Consider the following 14,422-nt stretch of genomic DNA (forward strand, 5'->3'; position numbering starts at 1 on the left):
CCCTTTGTCCTCACCTACCCAACTCCTGTGTATATAATCAGCCACTCCTCAGGATAGCAGGGCAGCATCTCTGTGTGCCCACGGGTGCTGTCCCTGTGCTTTAATAAACCACCTTTTTGCACCAGAGACGTCTTAAGAATTCTTTCTTAGCCATCAGCTCTGGACCTCACCCCACCCAACCTCACCTAGGTTCTAGAACTTCATCAGCAGGTCCTTATGAACAGAAACACCTACTGAAGGGGAATATTTTGACACCAAAATATGTCTCCTTGGCCTGAGCATTATTTTCGGCGGGTTATTTTGAATCAAAGGCAGATAAAGGAAGAGCTCTGAAATCCTGTATTTACTTTCAAACAAACATTTGCATTTAAACGGGAAAGTTCGGTCTGTCTGGTGTCTCCCTATGTGTAGCAGAAACAGAGAGAAGGTGTCAGTCTCCCGAAACTGATGGTGGAGAAGGCAGGTCTCAAACTCTGCTCCCAGCCCCAAACTTGGTTCCCCTACTTGGCCTGGTCACCGCCCCAGTTCCTTCCCAGCAGGGTCACCTGTGGAGTTTGTCGTGGCCAGCGCGACAAATCCACCAGGAACGTGAGGGTAAGAGGATGAAGAAAAGAACTCAAGAAGCAGAGAGATGGGGGCAGGAGGAGCACTGAGGAGGATGTCCAACAGTGCTAAGTTCATTCAAAGCATTAAGGCCATATATATAGTGATATTACAATAGGAGAAGCAATATATCTGTGTCTAGTGAAACAACCACCAGTTCCCATAATAAGTTTCACGCTTAACTATAAGCAGACCTCGTGACGCCAAATGGCTGATGCCAGTACAAGTGTTCTGCATTGATACAGCAAACCTGAAAGTAATTTACGGGCTGTACTAGGGCAGCAAGGACCAGCCATGAACTTATGACCCCAACTGAATTGTTCTCATTTGTTTAGCAAGCGTGTGGGAAGTCACGTAGGCGAGCGCACAACACATAGCACAGACCCTTTCTCAGTGCTACTCAACTTTTCCCGTCCTAAACCTTTTGTTAGGTTATTCGAACTTTAAAGGAGGCACAAGTCAGGGCCTGGTTTGGTCCTCCTCTCAAGCCTTATTGTGGCCTCCCACATCTCCCCCTTACTTTTTTAAATAAGTCAAGCATATGAATTTGTCCTTGCACATGTAATCATTGCTGTCCAGTACTAAACAGGGAAACAACCCAACCCACAAGTAGTACAGCTAATATTGTAAAGATTATGATAAGAATCCAAAAGGAATATTTCATATTTCCAGGATTAAACCCATGAAGACCATCCAAAATTTGAGATACTATAGTAGCAGGATTTTCTACATCTAATTGTGCATGCCCTATATTAGCAATTTCTTTTGAAACTCAGCAAGATTCAAGCTCACATTATTATGAAACCATACCCCCTGTAGATGATGCTTAATAGCATCCCAAGAATAATTCAGGGCCTTCAAGGGAGTAATGCAGATATGCTGAAACCCTCCATGACATACTAAAGACATTTGTGTTCTTAACATAGATAATTGTCCTCCCAGATACTCTACTGCTTCTTCCAGTCCTTCCAAGTGGCTTAATATCTTTTGGTCTATATGTTCCTGAGTAGCAAGGGCATGAGAGATATTTCTTGCTAGCGAATTAACATGTGTGGCGGTTTGAACCAATTGTGAGAGAGCCAGTGTCGAAACGGTAGCAGTGGCAATTAGAGAGACTAGCATAGTTATCCCCGCAAGGAGTAGCCCTAAAAAACGTTTAACCCTTTTTACTTGGGCCTGTAACTCTAATGCTAACTGATATCCATAATTGGCATACCAGGGATCCTCTACTTCTACTGGAAGGAGCACATAAGGGGGCTGCATTACTAAAAAAAACCATAGTAGGAAGATTCCTACGAATTGGAGAAGAAATAGGTACACAATTAGTTAATACACATTCATTACATGCAACAGGTAAGTAAGATACCGCCCCTTGGATCCCTTAAACACATAAGGTGAGACTGCCTGGGCCCACAATCAGAAGAAAAGGACGGGGAACGTAGGCTTTTATGGAAAAGCCCAGCTGAGTGGCTCGGGCAAAACCATTGTCCCCCACTTTGACTGTAACAGGACCCAAAGTGGCCACCAGCTTCCACAGTTCAGGGTGGATCATTTCTTCCATTGTGAAGAGTCCTCCTGGAATTGTCACATTGTGTAAATGTAGATGGGTCCTTCGAAGGTCCTAAGGACGTGCATGTCCTTCATTTTGATTCCTCAGCACCTTGGACCAATCAGTGATGGAAAACTCTGGAATGCCGGGCAGGGATATAATTTGGGGTATATCCTGTATGCATTCCTTCCAAATGGGTCCTGGAACAGAAAAATTGAGTTCTCTGGGACAGGACAAATAACCTGGGGGTCACATGCCTAATCCCAAAAAGGTAGAGGCTTCATCGCCTACGATCTCATAAAGATTCCATTCCTCCATTCGTTTGGCAATAGCTCCTGTTTGAGGTACCTCTTTAAGATAAGATACTATGTGCGGAACTTGTTTAACCATGATGCACCCATTCATTAGAATCTGCTTATGAAAAGGAGCTTGCAAACAAATAGGAACCTGTACTGAAATTCCAGACCAATTCATATAGTGTTCCACATGCTCTATTCCTTCAGAAGTAATGCCCCCAGGGGCACCTGGGTGGCTCAGTGGGTTAAAACCTCTGCCTTCGGCTCAGGTCATGATCCCAGGGTCTCAGCTAGGCAGGGAGCCTGCTTCCCTTCCTCTCTCTCTGCCTCTCTCTCTGCCTACTTGTGATCTCTCTCTCTCTCTGTCAAATAAATAAATTAAATCTTTAAAAAAAGAAAGAAAGAAAGAAGTAATGCCCCCAAAGTATTCTGGGACATTAGTATGAACCCGGGGGGTGGGATTATCCCAAATAACTGGGCGCACTGATGGAGGATCAGGCAAATAAGCCCAATAATGCATAGCATGTGCTCCAGAAACATTAATCAAAGCCAACAAGGCATAAAGAATAGGTATTATGGTATCGTTTGAAGGGGACTGCTTAGCGATCTCAAGAGCCTATTGGACAAGGTTTCTCATTTGTCCTTGGTGAAAGGGGGGCAGACGTCTCCTCCTTCTTCGTTGATTCCTCCGACTCAGGGTCAGCGCTGCAATCCGTTGTCGCAGGGGCGAGGAGGGCGAGGAGGCGGCACCATCTCTCTGGCATCCAGCGTGGGATGTCCTCATCCTGTGGAAAAATATAAACAAACCCTCGCCCGTTATGGAGCACTGGATCTGGACCTTTCCATACTCCAGTCAAGGGATCCTTCCACCGGGCATATGGAAGTGGAGAGAAACCAGGATGCCAAAATCGCTCAGCTGCTGTCTGGCCTATATCATCCACATTCAAAAAATTTAAAACATACAGGGTTAAAGTTAAATGCATATGCGGGGAATATTTTACTTTTCCCTGTAGTATCTCCCCCTCTTTTAATTTTTTAAGGTAAGATTTAAGAGTACTATTTGCACATTCGACAATAGCTTGACCCTGAGAATTATAGGGGATGCCGGTAGAATGTGCTCTTTTAAAAATGGCACAAAAAGTCTGGAAAGCTTGGGATGTACAGGAAGTCCCATTATCTGTCTTAATTGCTTTTGGGGTGCCCAGAGTGGCAAATGCTGAAAGCAAATGGTTTTGAACATCCGTAAAGGATCCCCAGAGTGTGCTGTAGCGTTTAGAAACCCAGAGAAGGTATCGATAGAAACATGGAGATATTTGAGTTTTCCAAAAGGCGGAAAAATAGTTACATCCATTTGCCATAAATGATTAGGCATCAAGCCTCGAGGATTTACAGCATAAGTTGGTTGTGGATGATGAATAGGGCAAGTAGAACAATTTTTAACTATCTGACGAGCTGCTTCTCTGGTTAATCGAAATTGTTTACGCAGAGCAGCTGCGTTTTTTGTTGTTTTTTTTTTAAAGATTTTATTTATTTATTTGTCAGAGAGAGAGAGAGAGAGCACAGGCAGACAGAGTGTCAGAGGGAGAAGCAGGATCCCTGCAGAGCAAGGAGCCCGATGCGGGACTCGATCCCAAGACGCTGGGATCATGACCCGAGCCGAAGGCAGCCGCCTAACCAACTGAGCCACCCAGGCATTCCGAGCAGCTGCGTTTTGATGAAATCGAGTGTGACTCTGAGTAGCTTGCTCAATGCTAGTGATCATTACAAGTTGTATATGGGTTAAGGCATCCGCAATAGCGTTGCCCTCAGCTAGGGGCCCAGGCAAATTAGTATGCGCTCGAATATGTGCAATATATATGGGATTAATTCTTTTATTTAGTAAATGTTGAATGTTTGTGAAAAGATAGAGGAGATCCTCATCATTAGTAAGAATGTAAGCGGTAGGTAACAGCGGAATGGCGCGAGCCACATAATGGCTATCACTGTGTAAATTACACGGTTCAGAGAACATTTCCAGGGCCAACAGTACTGCTTTCACTGATTTAGTAGCATAGAATGCTCGAAAGGACTCTTGACCAGAGCAGGAAGATTTATAAATGCCAATATGTCCTCTTTTATCGGCATCCACAAAAACATTAATAGCAGAAGCAAGAGGAATTGTCTGAACAGGATTGCTTACTGAAATAGGAACAGTGGAAAGGAAGTGCAACAACTTGTCCGCTGGTAAATGATATCTGAATTGTCCTGGATAATTAGAGAGAGCTATTTGCCAGTCAAGGTTAAATTTAAACAAGGTTTGTACACGGTCAACAGTTAGCATTGGTAAAATTAAAAAGTGAGGCTCCTTACCTGTAATACGAATGATTCTCTGGTGGCCCCGAGTAATTAGTTGCATTAATAATTCTGTCTGCCCAGTAATGATGTGTAGCTGGTGTAGTACTAAGTGAATCCATTCCAAAGGCCCATGAATTTGCCATATTACTGCTAACGGTAATTTGGATGGCATCAATAATATTAAATATATCGGTGTAGTAGGATCATGCTGACAAAGCTGCGCCTGTGACAATTTATCATTAACTAATTGCAGCGCTGTCTTAGCGTCCTTGGTTAAAGTCCAGGGAGAGGAGGGAGAGCTATCTTCTTTTTTTTTTTTTTTAAGATTTTATTTATTTATTTGACAGAGATCGCAATTAGGCAGAGAGCAGGCAGAAAGAGAGATGGGGAAGCAGGCTCCCTGCTGAGCAGAGAGCCCGGTATGGGGCTCGATCCCAGAACCCTGGGATCACGACCTGAGCCAAAGGCAAAGGCTTTAACCCACTGAGCCACTCAGGCGCCCCGAGCTATCTCCTTTTAGGAGATCAAATAAAGGCTTCAACTCGTCAGCCGTTAAATGTAGAAAGGGCCTAATCCAGTTAATATCTCCTAATAATTTTTGAAAATCATTTAAAGTATGCAAAGACTGAGTTCTTAAGGAAATTTTTTGAGGGCGAATTCTTTTATTCTCAATGATGTAACCCAAATATTCAAAAGGTTCCATCTTTTGCACCTTTTCAGGGGCGACTATCCAATTATATTGTTGTAATTGATCAATCAAAAAAGCAAAAGCATGGGGCGCCTGGGTGGCTGAGTGGGTTGAAGCCTCTGCCTTCAGCTCAGGTCGTGATCCCGGAGTCCTGGGATCAAGCCCCGCATTGGGCTCTCTGCTTGGCAGGGAGCCTGCTTCCTCCTCTCTCTCTGCCTGCCTCTCTGCCTACTTGAGATCTCTGTCTGTCAAGTAAATAAACAGAATCTTAAAAAAAAAAAAAAAAGCAAAAGCATGCTGTAAAATGTCCTCTGTTTCAGCTGCTAATAAAATATCATCCATATAATGTATGCAGTAGACCATTGGCTCAAATTGTGCTCGAAACGGGGAAACTGCCCGAGCAACAAACTCTTGGCATAATGTGGGGCTATTTGCCATTCCCTGAGGCAGAACCTGTCATTGATAACGTTCAGCAGGCTCTTTATGGTTAGTACCAGGAATGGTAAAAGCGAATCGCTCACAGTCCTGGGGGGCTAAAGGAATGGTGAAAAAGCAATCTTTTAAATCCAAAATGATTAATTTATATTGAAGAGGGATAGCTGACGGTGTAGGTAGTCTAAGCTGAAGGGCCCCCATAGGCTTCACAGTGGCATTTACTGCTCTTAAATCCTGTAACAAGCTCCATTTTCCTGACTTCTTTTTTACTACAAATATAGGAGTATTCCAAGGGCTGTAGGATTCTTTCAAATGACCCAGAAGCAGCTGTTCCTCCGTCAAGGCCACTGCCGCTGCCAGTTTTTCTGCAGGCAAGGGCCACTGATCCACCCATACAGGGTCATTAGATCGCCACTCGATGGGCGGTACATGAGGGGATTTCAGTGGCCCCGAGAAAAACCCAAACCAACCTTGGAATGTTGCGATTGTATTTGGAGGGGATTGGGCTCTCCCTGTAATGTTTTTCCCAAGCCTTTGCCTTGTATATATCCCATTTTTTCCATAAGAGCCATTGCGACCCGAAGGCTGTTTGGCCCTGGGAATGGGAGCTGTTGTTAAAGAGACACCCATATCCGTTAGAACATCCCAGCCCCATAAATTAGGATCAATTTGCAACACAAACGGCTGGAATACTCCTTGATGCCCCTCAGTAGTAGACCAATTTAAAAAATCAGCACTCAACTTAGGCACACAAGCTTGTCCCACACCTCTAATGGAAGTATCTGAATCTATAAGGGGCTAGTTTTTAGGCCAATGTTGGGAAGCGATTACTGAAACATCTGCTCCAGTATCCACCAACCCTAGAAAGGCTCGGCCTTGAATAAGTAAAGTCAAATAAGGTTTATCTGTAGAAATTAACTGAGCCCAAGAAACATCAGTAGAACCAAAACCCCCAGTTCCTCTCTTGCCCTTTATTGCTGGATGATTAGTTTCCATTCGTGGCATAATAATTAATTGTGCAATGGGGACCCGAGGTTGCAATGCGAGTACTCCTTCTCTCAAGGTGGTCATAATTTTAATTTCTTCCATATAATCCTCATCTATCACTCCGGGGTGGACCGAGAGTCCCTTCATTGTCCAGCTGGACCTTCCTAGTAATAAGCCCCAGGTCCCTTTGGGTAGTGGTCCCCAAATCCCAGTTGTAATAGCCCTGGGAGGCTCTCCAGCCTCCATATATACAGGTGTATCAGGGGCCAAATCTAATCCTGCACTGGAGGGGGTACCTCGGTATAGTTTGCCAATACCTGGGAGGTCAGCGGTATTGACCTTGATATGGGCGACTGAGGAATCATGGCTGCTATTGTTTGTTGGGGCTGCGGCGAGCCCCGCTTCCAGTTTCCCTGAATGGGGTTCCTGTAAGGGCCTACTTAGCCAGAGCGAGCCATTTTGTTGTTTATGCAGTAAACTTAGATTGAACCTGCCCCTTCCCCCCATGAGGAAAGCGCTTAGAAACAGAACTGATGAAATACGGCCAAACAGCCCCAATAACGGAGCACAGATACCAGGACGTGTCCAGCCAGGTGGAAACGTCCAATCAGTGAAAGCGCACATATTACCTCCCTACCCGCCAAGGATGAGCCAAGCCAGGTGGAGACATCCAATCAGGAAAGCACCTCCCTAACCACCCAAAACTATGGGCCCTGCCTTTTGGGCGCCAATTCTGACCAGAGTGATAGGCTAGTTCAAATAACTACTATAGGGTGAATTGTAATTCAATTGGCCACCTGTGTGTGGCCAGGCCCGACCACATGGCCTTTGCTCTATAAAAGTTAGTCTGTGAGACTGGGAGGGGTCGCCTCTTTGCAAGAGATGGCCCTGGCCAGTCAGTTTGATTCTCGATATTGGCGCAAAACAAAGCTTTGCTTGACCTTCGCTTTGTATCAGTCTCGTCCTTTTGTCCACGGACCCTTTCAGTGGGGGCTCGTCCCGGGATAAAATGGCAAGGACTGAGCCAGCATCAGAAAGCCACCAGAGGTAAGATCTCAAGAGCCCATGAGATCCTATCTGTTTGTCTGTCTGTCTGCGGAGCTCCAGGGTAAAGCCCACCAGGGAGAAGCTGGACGCAACATAGCTCCCCAGGGCTGGAGTGGATGCGGGGACGCCTCATCCCTCCCGGGGCAGGGGGGGATTGCTAGGGGGTACGAGCCCTCCTAGGCAATCAGGGGACTGAGAAAATCCCCAGCAACCGCTGGGTCTACGGATGCACGTAGGAAACAGAAAATTCCCTGCTGGGTCAACGGATGCTCATAGGGAACCGAGAAAATTCCCTACAGCGGCAGGTTACATTTTTAAGCTGGGATTATATCTTGCACATCTTTGGGCTTAACATCTGGTCGAAGAAAGGCCGCTGGGTCTGGTTGTAGGGGGCCGGGTAACCCCCACCAGCGGGTGAGAGCCGCTGGGTCTGGTTCTGGTCTGTGGCTTGTCTTGGCGAGCGTCTGTAGGGGGCCAGATAACCCATGTAGGGGCCAGAAAAACCCCCACCGCGGCAGGCTCTGGATGAGGGCCACTGGGTTTGTGGTTGTCTTTGTCTTGTCTTTTTGTTGTCTGTTGTTTGTTGTGTTTGAAGGAATGGGGCAAGCAGAGTGAGGGGACTCTGACTTTCATCTCTCCGTTCCTCCTCGTAGATGTGGGGCTTCTCCCAAACTCATTTCGTGTGTCAATGGCTATAACTGGAGCCAACTGGGGTTGGTCTAACTCAAGACAGAGATCGTAAGGAATATTCCCACGCAGCTGCCAAAACTCCCCTTGTTTCAGGGAAGTTCCTTGCCCTCTCTGGCCCGACGTGGACTGCCTAGTCCCTCCCCCTTGCTGGCAGGAAAGCATGGCGTCTGCTCCTCCATTGGAGTTGATAAGCTCTAGAACCGGGAATCCTTTCTCTGCCTTCTGGCGGCACTTTGTTTCCTCTGTCTCCCCCTTCTCCTGTTTCTGCACCAACGTGCATGCGGCCTGCATGACTGGCCTCTAGATCATGCACCACAGCTCCTTCTCTCCTCACTGTCAAGGAGCAAGAAGAGCGGCCCCTGGACCTAACATCCCCCCACTCCAGATCTCCCCACCCGTGTCTCGGGTAAACATTCAAAGTGGAGTGGGCCCAGGTGGAACGTAAATCAGGATTTGAACTAAGTTAAGTTTGTTGTTTTAATTAAGATATACATGTCTTTTAAGTTATCAGCAGTAAATGTAAAACTTCAGAGTTTACTTAAGATCAAATAAGCTCTCGTTATTTCTGTTAAAATCTGTTGAAATCTATTAGCAAAGAAATGACTAAACTGATGGTTAATTTTCTGTCTCAGTTTTTTTTTTTTTTTTTAGATTTTATTCATTTATTTGTCAGAGAGAGAAAGGGAGAGAGAGCGAACACAGGCAGACAGAATGGCAGGCAGAGGCAGAGGGAGAAGCAGGCTCCCTACTGAGCAAGGAGCCCGATGTGGGACTCGATCCCAGGGCGCTGGGATCATGACCTGAGCCGAAGGCAGCTGCTTAACCAACTGAGCCACCCAGGCGTCCCTGTCTCAATGTTTTAATGGGTAGTTGCTGAGATAGCTTTCAAAGTCTTTGGTAACCTAAAAGTTTAAAGTTTTGCTTGGATGACAAATGGAATTAAATTATGGACATTTAGGTCTTAACCAAACAGGATTAAATGCTAAGTCATTAATTACTAGATGTAGGTTTGTGCTTTTGACTTCTTACTGCAAAGAAACTAAGACAATTTAAATCTGTTGGTAAATATGTTTTATGCTTAACTGATTCATAAATTTGCCATCTAAAAATTCTGTTGTAACAGTTCACAATTGGTTTATATTTAGTCTTCACTGGAGATTAAGGTGTTTCTAAGAGTACAAAATTCTGCTGAGTGTAACTAAGACTGATAGAAATAAGGGAAACAACTCTGTATGTAGAAAAATAGAAGATATGTAATAAAGATTTAAGGAATGGGAGTACATTTTGTTGAAGGTAAAAAAAAAAAAAAAAAGGTAATTTTGTCCTAAATGAGATGGTGGTTTAGAAGGAAATGGCTTAGGACAAAACCTGAATGCAAAGGAAAGTTGTAGAAGGTTTATGAAGGGAAATTTTCAGAAAAGAAATTTTAGGTATGGTCAGGACAGACTAAGAGAAGAAAGAAAAAAAAGGGAGAAAAAAACTAGATGCCTGATCCTGTCTAAATAACAAAGAAAGAAAAACAGCCTCCAAGGTGATTTAGCACTCTCCTGACCTGCCTCCACATAGATTATACTTCCAAGTGAAAGGGCCCTTTGGCCTTGAGAGATTAAGAAAGCAGCCCAACCTTGAGGGACTGCGAAAACCAAACCCTGTTACCATCCTCCATTGCCTGTAACCATAGAAACTCACTCTTGGGGCACCTGGGTGGCTCAGTGGGTTAAAGCCTCTGCCTTCGGCTCAGGTCATGATCCCAGGGTCCTGGGATCGAGCCCCGCATCGGACTCTCTGCTCAGCGGGGAGACTGCTTCCTCCTCTCTCTCTGCCTGCCTCTCTGCCTACTTCTGATTTCTGTCTGTCAAATAAATAAATAATCTAAAAAAAAAAAAAAAAAAGAAACTCACTCTTATTTGTAAAGGGGGAAAGGGGAAGCTAACCACCCCCCATTAGCCAGGGATACCCAAAAAGGAGGGTGTCCAACCTGTTTGAATCTGAAGAGTGCCTGACTGTGTGAATGTCTCTGTATGGCTCCACCGCTTCGGCTACGGAGTCTGAGTGGGCTGCACCCTGAGTCTCGCGGGGCGTCATATGGCATAACAGTCATCTACTCCATGGAGTAGCCTGGTCCGGGGTTGATACGGACAGACCTTAGCTAAGACGCTCCTAAGTTCCTGCGAGGGACGTGAGCAGGACAGCATCTAAAAGATCCCTCCTCCCTTTGTCTGCGACATCATTCACGATGGGAGGGGAACCCAGAAAACTCATATCTTAAGACTGCACGCTTAAAAAAAAGAAAAAAACACTGGTATAGAAAAGCTGGTTTTCTCTCTGTTTAAAAGGGCAAAGTTTTCTTAGTTAATTCATCTGTTAAAAAGTGTAAATGGTTTTCTCTTTGCCTGCCCAGAAAATTCAGTTCCTATGTTTTGTTTTATCAGGTGTTTAACATCCCTAATTATATTTAGGCATGTGTTTTAAAGATTCTATGCATTTCCTAAATTTTTAATATGTTAATAGATCATCACTTGATATTGTGATTATAGAAATGTTAAGGTGTCACAGAAGTAACTGAAAGGGTCCGTGGACAAAAGGATGAGACTGATACAAAGCGAAGGTCAAGCAAAGCTTTATTTCTCACCAAGCATCAAGAATCAAACTGACCGGCCAGGGCCATCTCTTGCAAAGAGGCGACCCCTCCCAGCCTCACAAACTATAGAGTAAAGGCCATGTGGTTGGGCCTGGCCACACACAGGTGGCCAAATGAATTACAATTCACCCTATAGCAGTTAAAGTTTAAAAAAGTGAACTAGCCTATCACTCTGGTCAGAATTGGCGCCCAAAAGGCAGGGCCCACAGTTTTGGGTGGTTAGGGGGGTGCTTTCCTGATTGGATGTCTCCACCTGGCCGAACATGTCCTTGGCGGGTAGGGAGGTAATATGTGCGCTTTCTCTTGATTGGACGTTTCCACCTGGCTGGACACGTCTTTTTATCTGGACTCCGTTATTGGGGCTATTTGGCCGTATTTCATCAGTTCTGTTTCTAAGCGCTTTCCTCTTGGGGGAAGGGGCAGGTTCAATCTAAGTTTACTGCATAAACAACAAAATGGCTCGCTCTGGCTAAGTAGGCCCTTACAGTAACCTGATTTTCTTGCCAGTTAAATTGTAAATTCTCATTTCATCAGCTCTTTACCATATCTATTCTGAGTTTTTGTCATTTGTAATTGTTTTAATTCTCTTGTAAGATGAATTCTGCCTTAAAGGAAATTCATATGGGAAGAATTTCAGGACAAATACAGGTCTTTGATATGTTAAAATCCTGGGAACTGAAATGGGTAAGAACTTACAGAAGTAAGGGCTACATTCGGACTAAACCAGAATTAGTAACATGAGACTAGATGAACTGAAAGGTTGTAATGTTGTGTCTCTTAATGTTTTAAACATTACTGGTTCTGTAATGTTTGCTCCTCCAGACGAGGGACACTTTCTCCTAAGTTATCTGTAACTTATAGAAATGTAAAAGTGCTCATTTGTAAATGAATCAAGGCATTCAATTTTTCTATCTGAACCCTCTGAAACCAAAAGGTCTCAGTAAGTATTCTTCTTCCATGGCAATCAGTCATTTGCATAAGTTCAATAAGAATCTGTTCTTGTAACAGGACAGCTTGGAAACTGGTTATTTTACCAAGGCTTTGACTGGGATATCATATTTGAAAAGACTCAGATATGACCAAACAGTTTAAAGGAACTAAGGTTGACTTTATGAAACCTGGAGCCATAAAGCCCCTTGGAACTGTTGGCCTGATACCTTGCTTAGAGTTCCCAGCAGCCTCACCAGGTGAGTAAAGAATATCACTTCCTGGCAGGATCCTTTGGGAACCTCAGGAAGAGGCATTTGCCCAAATCGAGAGGTATTGCAGGCATGTTTGATGGCAAGTATGTGGCTTGGCTTCTGGCCCAGAGAGGCTACTAAAAGTTCAACCTAGAGATTCTGTATAAGAAGTTCCAGCAAAGCAAATTCTAAAAGATCTATATGATCACACTCACTGTTCTTGCTGAGCTTATGTAAATAATTAGGCCAAGTTTGTTAAAACTGAACTTGTTTTTCAAATAAATTAGTCCTGATTTGGCTATCTCTGGAAATGAGGGTTATTTTAGAGAAAAAAATTATATTTTAATAACATGCCTTTATGGATGTTAAATTCTAGATTTGGTTGTCTTTAAATGTTTGTTTACCTAAACTAGACAACTTGAGGCAAACTTCAGAGGAAGATTTAAAATATTTACAAAAATGGGTTAAACTAGACTATGAAGGGGACTGGGCTAACACTAGGAAGAAATTAGAAAGCCAAATACATCAGGGCACTCATTTGGGGACACGAAAGCTTAAGGAGCTTATGGGCAAGCAGTTTCAGGTTTCTAAATTATGGCGTATGATTCAGGATGTGGTTGATAGATGTGCTCAATGTCAGGCGGTAAATGTGGGAAGAACTAGAATGGGAAGAGGGAAAAGAGAAAGAGGTAAGGAGCCAGGAATTTATTGGGAAATGGATTTTATGGAGATAAAACTGGGAAAATATAGACACAGTATATGTTAGTTTTTGTGGATACCTTTTCAGGCTGGATAGAGGCTTTTTCTGCCAAACATGAGGAGGCAAGAGTGGTAGCCAAAAGCTACTAGAGGTTTGGGTTACCTCTCGCAATCGGGTCAGACAATGGCCATGCATTTGTGAGTTCAGTCTCACAGGCATTGGCCAAGGCCATGGGCACTAATTGAAAACTACATTGTGCCTACTGGCCCCAGAGTTCTGGGCAAGTAGAGAGAATGAACTGGACTTTTTTTTTTTTTAAGATTTTATTTATTTATTTGACAGAGAGGGAGAGATCACAAGTAGTCAGAGAGGCAGGCAGAGAGAGAGAGGAGGAAGCAGGCTCCTTGCTGAGCAGAGAGCCCGATGTGGGGCTTGATCCCCAGACTCTGGGATCATGACCTGAGCGAAAGGTAGAGGCTTAACCCATGGGCCACCCAGGCGCCCCATGAACTGGACTCTTAAAGAGACCTTGACAAAGCTAATTCTGGAGGCTGATGGTGGATGGATGGCTCTTCTTCCTTTTGCCCTCCTCATGGCGTGATGTGCACCCTATTTAAACAAGGTGACCCCATTTGAAATAATGTTTGGGAAACACCCCCGCCCCGCTCTGCCCTCGGCTACAAGAGGTTGCCCTAGCAAAAATGACTGATCAGTCTGTACTCCAGTCACTGCAGGCAGTACAGTCTGTCTTAAAAAGAGCCCACGCAGGGATCCGAACTGCCCACAATGAGATGGAGACAGAACTGGAACCACATCCTCACCAACCCGGGGACTTGGTTTGAATATGTCACCACCAAGTGGGAAACTTGGAGCCTCGCTGGAAGGGACCTTTACTGTCATCCTGACCACCCCCACAGCAATGAAAATAGAAGGCATCCAGGCCTGGATTCATGCGGGTCACGTCAAATGAGCCAAGGACAAGGATGCCCCCCAGAGATGGAAGCCGCAGCCGATGGACCCCGCTGACCGTGGACTAAAGCTAAGACTCAAAAGACTATGAGTTCATTGTTGCTCCTATTGTTACCTGTTTTTGTAAGAGCTTCTAAGTCACCTCATAAGACAAAAAAGTATAGGTGGAAAATTAAACGAAATTAGGAGAAGTGGAAAAGGTTATACAAAGTGGTGAATGGCTAACTCATCAGCCAAGTGTGCAATTTAATGTAACCTTATGCCAATTGGCACCCATTAACCCGTTTAGATGACTTACAGTT

Source organism: Enhydra lutris, unplaced genomic scaffold (assembly GCF_002288905.1).
Source record: "Enhydra lutris kenyoni isolate GAN:26980312 unplaced genomic scaffold, ASM228890v2 scaffoldscaffold255, whole genome shotgun sequence".
NCBI lineage: Eukaryota > Metazoa > Chordata > Mammalia > Carnivora > Mustelidae > Enhydra > Enhydra lutris.